Raw genomic sequence first — 7,146 nt, forward strand, 5'->3', positions numbered from 1 at the left:
CAGCCCTTGTGTGTCTGTATCTGGGTGTGTGTTTGTGTGCACTTGGTCTCTGGGGTGGGCTGGGGCGTGTCTGCCTGCCTTGTGTCTCTCTGCTCTGTGTGTGACTTGGTGTGCCTGCCCAGGTGTGTCTATGTCTCCGTGTGCTCAGACACCTGTGTGTCTTGCGTGTCTCCGTGTTAGGGTGACAAACTGTCCCAATTTGCCTGGGGCTGAGAGGGTTTCCATGACATAGGACTTTTTTTTTTTTTTTTTTTTTGTAGTATGCAGGCCCTTCACTGTTGTGGCCTCTCCCGTTGCAGAGCACAGGCTCCGGATGCGCAGGCTCAGCGGCCATGGCTCACGGGCCCAGCCACTCCATGGCATGTGGGATCCTCCCGGACCGGGGTACGAACCCGTGTCCCCTGCATCGGCAGGCGGACTCTCAACCACTGCGCCACCAGGGAAGCTCGGACATAGTACTTTGAGTGGTAAAACGGGAAAGTCTTGCACAAGCCGGGATGAGTTGGACACCCTATTTCCAGTGGAGTTCTATCTGGATATTCATGCTCCGTGATTGTGCTAATGTGTACGCTTCCTCTGCGAGTCTGCAAACTGTGTGTCTGCAAACAGATACATCTCTGTGTGTCCATCTCTGTGTGCTCAGTCTCTACGAGTTTGTATCTGCATGCTCTGGGGGGTTTTCTCTGTGTGGGTTGTCTCTGTATATGTCTGTGAATCTCCCTGCCTGGGAGCCTGTGTCTGAGGGGCATGTGAGGCTGGGCCCTCTCTGGGGGTCCCCGTCCAGTCATGTGTGTCCCTGCTGCGGGATTGTTGCCAAGATGTCCCCTCCTGTGGCTCAGCTGCCCTGTCTTCTCATCCCCACTTCCCAATGATGCTCTCTTTCAGTCCATCCCCTCTCCATCCTCAGGCCTGGGCCCAGCCCAGAACCATCACAACAGATGACTCACTCTCGCATTCCACTTCCCAGCACCCTCCGTCCTGCATGAGATCTTTCCTGGTATCCCTGTCTCTCCTCCATACCCCATGTCCCTACACCCTCCACTTTCCCCTAATGCCTCTTCTTGAAGTCTTACCTCAATGTCCTCCTGCTCTGTGAATACTTCCCTGTCCATACCAGGCAGAGTCAAGCATTCCTTCCTCTGCCCTCCTACAGGCAGAGGAAGGAAGCTGGGTCAGTTTCCCTCAAGTGGAGGGAGCAGAGGAGAAAGGAAGGGAACTCACCATTTATTGAGCACCTCCAGGTGCCAGGGACCAGGCTAGGCCCCTGCCACATTTTCATTTCATTCTTACAACCATCCTGTGAGGTAGCTGTCCTCATGGCTGCTTTTCATGTCAAGCAACCAAAGCTCAGAGAGGCTGAGGTACTGGCCCAAAGCCACACAGCTAGGAGGTGGTGGAGCTGGTCCCAAAGTCCAGACTCCTTCCACCAGGCCACCTTGTCGATGACATTTGTAAATGCAGGTGTACATCTGCCTGCCCCATTGGCCCGTGGGCCTTTTGTAGGCTGAGACCAAGTCCAATTTGTCTCCATGGCCCCAGCGTTCAGTGCAGGCGCGGGCACTCAGCAGGCACTTCATAAACGTTTACTGAATGAATGCCTGCTCTCGAAGATGACAACCTCAGCTTTCATTAGTCTGATTTATACAAATGCTGGGATCCTCTGGGCTGCAAGGCTCGGGAAAAGTTGGCTATAATTTATCAGGAAACACAGCAACTATCCCAGCTTCCCTTTCAGTGCAAAGAGAAGGTAAATTGATGGCTAACAGCCCTGCACCGGGAAGGGCCCCCTTCGTGGCTAACGGTGTGCGCAGCAGGTGATAGAACTGGTCCCCAGCCATCCCCCATGTGGACCCATCCACCTGCTGCCTGGAGGTAGCCACAGGGGGGTCAGCTGCCTCTCATCGATCACCCTGCTCAGGATGCCAAATGGTGCCTTTGAAAGTCCATAAAGGGAGAGACACCCGTTCATCCCTGATCAATCACTTCTTGCCGCCCCTTGCTCGGCACGTGCGGGCACAGCACAAAGCCTGCTCGTCACGGGTGCTCAATCACCATGGCGGGATTAATGGTTTTTCAGATGAGAGCAACACCCACCTCCTTCTCCCTCATCCCCCAGCCAGGCGTCTCCAGGACAATGCTGCAGTGGCCAGAGCAGCTCCCAGCTCCCTGCGGCCCTCCTTGATTGAGATTGACGGATGTGGGGTGTGTGGGTCTATAGAGGCCCCTAGGCTCCTGCAGGAGCCTTAGTCAGCTCCTCCTGGGGGCGGGCGGGAAGGACAGCTGCCTCAGCCTTCCCAGATGTCCAGGAGAATCCATTCTCTTCTCCCCAACAATGAGGCAGCTGGGTGAGCCCTGGGAGCCCCATCTGAGGGGCCCTGGACCTCAGGCCTCCACTGGACCGAGGGATCAGGCCTTCGAGCCTGAGAGCTGGGGCACTGTCTTGCTTCTTTCTCTTCACCCGGGTGACAAGCTCAGTGCCCCCCGTCTGCCGCCCGAGTCTGCCCCGGCCTGGGCTTTGAGTGATGAAGAGGGTTTTCCTGGCGTATGAGGGTGATTGCATTACTGCTGATAACTTGAAAATTAATCATTATAATAAGACCTGCTGGGCTGCTGAAGGAGACTGATGGCCGCCCGCATTCCGGCAGCACCTCACTTCCTGTCCTCATCCTCAGGGCTCCCCGGGGCCCTGCAGGATGCGAATATTTAATTAATGTCCCTCCCCCCCGCTCACTGGAGCGTTTGTAAATATGATTCATGGCCTTATTGTTACCTCAGCTGAATCGCCCCTCTGCCTGCAGCATTTCTCGGGCAAAGCCAGGCGCCTGGCAGCTTAACTCTTCCCATGTCCCCCCGGGGCTGTCCACGCCCTGTGCCCCTGCAGGATTCAGCAGCATCTGGGGGCCCCAGGGCTGCATGCAGCCAGCCTTCCCTTCCACAAAACCCAGGGTGGAAATCAGAGGCCACGATTCACATGGCGTCTGGACCGCAGTTAGTTAATGGGTTTTTGAGGAGGGCCCCCCGGGGAGCAGAGGCCTGACTCAGGCCAGTTATTCTAGGGAGCCGGGGATGACCCCAAGGGGAGGCACGCCTCCTCCCCAGCCCCACTCAGAAGCAAACACACACAAGAAAACTGGACGACAGTTACCGGGCATCTTCCCACCAGTGTGAACGAGGCAGATGGCATTGCTTTGAGGGGAAGGCGTCAGATGCGAGAGCAGCAGACCAGGGTTCTTTTGTGGGCTCTGCCGCCATGCGCTTCCTGACTTTCGGTAGGTCATCAGGCCTCAGTCTAAACATACACATTGTGCATTCATTAATACCTATTCTATTAAACTCACCGGATAATGGGATGCTGGGGAAACCATAAAGTTCTGTGTGCATTTGAGGAATGCAACACAGTCAGGGCTGGGAGAGCTCACCTTCTCACCATACAGATAAGGAAACTGAGGCCCCGAGAGGGAAAGGGACTTGTCTAGAACACGGTCAAAGCTGGGACTAACTGTGGATCTGCTGACTCTCAGCTAGAGGGTTTTTTGGGAACAGAGTTTAGAAATGAACAATTTCATTCTTTCACCTCAGTTCCCAGATTTGCTCAGTAGTTATCACCCTAGGGGACCAAGGAAGGGCACTTCTCTTAAGACACAGTGCAGGCTGGGAAACGTCAGTGGGTTTGCCCGGGGTGGGGGTGGGGCATTGCAGCCTGGGGGTTGGTGGTCACATGGTGGGGACCAAAGGCAGCTGGCTGTCTGGGCACATCCTCAGTTTTGGGGTCTATCGTGGACTGTCACAAGCTGCCCTTGCACCTCCCTTAGAACCCAGACAGAGCTGACCTTGTGGGGTATCCATCCAACACATGGGAACATGCCCTGGGGACACTGCTGTGGACGGGCCTTTCCTGTCCTCACACCTCCCTGTGTGACCTCAGCCGCTGCCCCTGCCAGGCCTTGTCCCCATTCTCTAGCAGCAGTCTCCAGCATCTCCCAGTCTTCAAGTCCGTCTTCACTCAGCAGCTCACAGATTTGACTGTGGCCTCCCCTGCCTGAAACCCTTCTGCAGTAGTCCCCAGCTTCCAAATCGAGTCCTCGGCCTGGCCTCAATGGCCTTTGTGATCTGGGTCCCTCCATCCCACTTTGCCTCATTTCCCCCGTGGCCTCCCCCTTTTCACTTCTTTTGCTTTGCACTGCTCTCCCTTCTATCTGCCTGGCAAGACTCCCTTCTCACAATTCAAAACACAGCTCACATCTCCCCAACTCTGGAAGCTTCCCAGACCCTTGCCTCTGGAACCGGCAGCCCCCATCATACCACTCTCAGAGCGTTGTCCTATATATTTATACACCTGTCTTCTCCTCCGGTCTGAGAGCAGCTCCGGTCCAGTGCCCAGCCCAGGGCACGGTACAGGGTGGACTTTGGTGATGCCCAATGAGTAGATAACATGGTGTTTGAATGAGAGGATTTTTCTAGCTTGGTTCTCAGCTGACTCCACAAGTATACACGTCATGCACATATAGCAGCTGTTCGGGGTATGTGGGGGGGGTGCTGCATACTTCCCTCCCTTCCCAGGCCTTTGTCTGCCCTGCTCCTCAGGGCCAGGAGCCAAGAGGCCCTGGAGAAGGGATTGGATAGGACAGAGGAGGAGAAGAGAGAGGGGGAGGCTGGAGCCCCATGCATCCGGGGCCCAGTTCCAATCAATGCCACTTCTTGGGCATCCGGTGGGAGGCCCGGGGATCTGAAGAGCTTATCAGGCTCCTAATCTATGTCCCTCCCCTGGGAGGTGGGGCAGGTGGTAGTGGTGGTCAGGGGCTTTTGTCTGAGGCCTTTGATCAGTCTCTGTGTCCTACTTTCCCCATGGTAGAGAGAAGCAAAAATATTGATACGATCCCAGGAAGCAGGGCAGCACCTGGCTTTACGAGGTGAGTGAGACCCTTGGGATGGAGCTCCTGCCTCCACCCAAACTGGAGGCTCTTCTGGGCCCAGGTGACCTGGTACCTAGGCTGGGGAGGTCTTTACCTGCCTCCTGCCCTTCCCCCTCCTTGAAATGCTGCCATTGTTGATTCTGCTTTTGCCTTGTTCCTGACAGAGCTCAGATGCCTCTGTTCCTATTTGGCATGGATGCCTCAGAGAGGGGGAGAGTGGATCTTACAAGAGGTGGGGGCTCCCTGCCACAGGCATTTTGGGGGGCACAGATGAAGGATAGCAGTGATTGGGCTACTGGTCTTCAGAGAGGCCAGGGCCAGCACTCATTAGAGCCATCCGCCCAGCCCATGAAGGGAGTATCAGACTCACTAACTCATTAACAATGGCCCATACATCTTCTTTCTCTGCCCTGACACATCCATTGCCCCTGACAGCTGACACGACTGCCCTGGAGGCATCACCCTCTGTGTGGGGATGGGGGACGGGGTTGTTGAGTGGGAGAATAAAAAGTCTGCTTGGGAAGTTTATTGTTTCAACCACTTCAAAACCATAGAATGCTGTGGGGTCAGTGGGAAGCCTGTGGGTGGACTTGTGCGGCAGACTCGGGTTTAATGTAGGCTGTATCCCTCTCTTGCCATGGGGCTTGGGGCAAGTCACTTCCCCTCTCAAGGAACCTCAGCATCCTCCTCTATACAATTTGGTGACCAACCCGTCCCTCGATGGGTTGTTTGTAAAGTTAGGTAAGACAATGGATGGGAACATGGGCACCGCCCACTTTTTAGACACCTGGATTGTTAACCTGAAAATGACAACACCGCCCTGCTGTTCACATGCCCTGTGATGCCCTGTTCACATGTGAACCTGCCCTGACAGGTTCACGTCCTGGGAAGCAAGTCCTTGTGCATAACTTATGAAGAGCCTTTGGAAACCACGTCTAGGCATTGCCAACTTTTTGGAGGGTAACAGATGAGACTGATGGGCTGTTTCATGTTGCCCAGTTGTATTGTGGCTCAGTCACTGGGATGGGATTCTGCTGGCCCTTGTGCAGATGTGGCTTTGGTTTGTCGAGCTGTTTCCTGAGTTTACTTGCCCTGGACCTCTTCACCCCAACCCACAGCAGCCCTTAGCACTGCTCACCAGAGACCCTCCAATGGGCAAGTCCACTCCCAGGTATTAAGTGGCGTGGGCACAGAGGGGCTTCTCAGCTCCATGTCTGGAGCCTCACAGATTCCCCAGGCTGGACTAGGCCTCAGGCACCTAAGGTAGATCCTCCCCATTACATGTGCATTTTGCCTGCATCTAGGGGTGTCCCCGCAAGGCAGCCCAAGCCACTAAGGGTCAATGGCACAGCCTTTGAGATGGCCCTGCTCATCCACCTTTCCCTGTTCAGCTGGCTCTGCCTTTGGTGGCCTTGGGCCTCAGCCCATGGCAGCAATGCAGAAATTTCAGCCAGAGGCTGTGACCGGACCATGCCATCTCCTCCCCAAGATTTCTGTCCCCAGCACCTGCAACATCTTCTGATGGTATGCATTTGAGTTTCTTCCTCACCCTGGTCTTCCTTTCGGGGATATGTTTTACTTTGTCAACGTCCTTTTTTAAAAAGATATGTGCACATATTTTAAAAATTAAAATATTTTATAGAAAAATTAGAAAATGGAGAAAAGAAAAAAATAACCTGCTGTTTGCATTTTTGTATTTCCTTCCAGTTTCCCCCTCACATCTGTTACGGTGTGATCACATAGTACATACAATTATGAACCATATTTGTTTTCTTACTTGTATAGCATAAACAGTTTCCATGTTGCAGTATGGTGTTCGCTTTTTTTTTAATTTTCAAAAATAATACAATGGGATGACTCAATATTATAAAGCTTTCTAACCCAAGATATTCTATAAATTCAAGTCTAAACAAGATACTAATAGGATTTTTTATATTTGGCAGGCTGGCTCTAAAATTTCTGTGAAAGAATAAATATATGAGGATCACCAAAATAGCTTTGAAAAGGAAGAGCAAAGGAGGAGGAACTTATCTCAACCAGACATAAAATATTATCTTAAAGCTTTAGTATTTTAAAACCCTAGGAATTGGCATGGGAGTAAACAAACAGATCAGTAGAACAGAATTGATAATCCAGAAAAGTATCATCCATGCATATGTAGAAAAGCAGTAGATTAAAAGGTGGCACTTCAAACATAATGCACTTATACAATATTCAAACGTTCCAGAATTAA

The sequence above is a fragment of the Phocoena phocoena genome, chromosome 2 (assembly GCF_963924675.1).
Source record: "Phocoena phocoena chromosome 2, mPhoPho1.1, whole genome shotgun sequence".
NCBI lineage: Eukaryota > Metazoa > Chordata > Mammalia > Artiodactyla > Phocoenidae > Phocoena > Phocoena phocoena.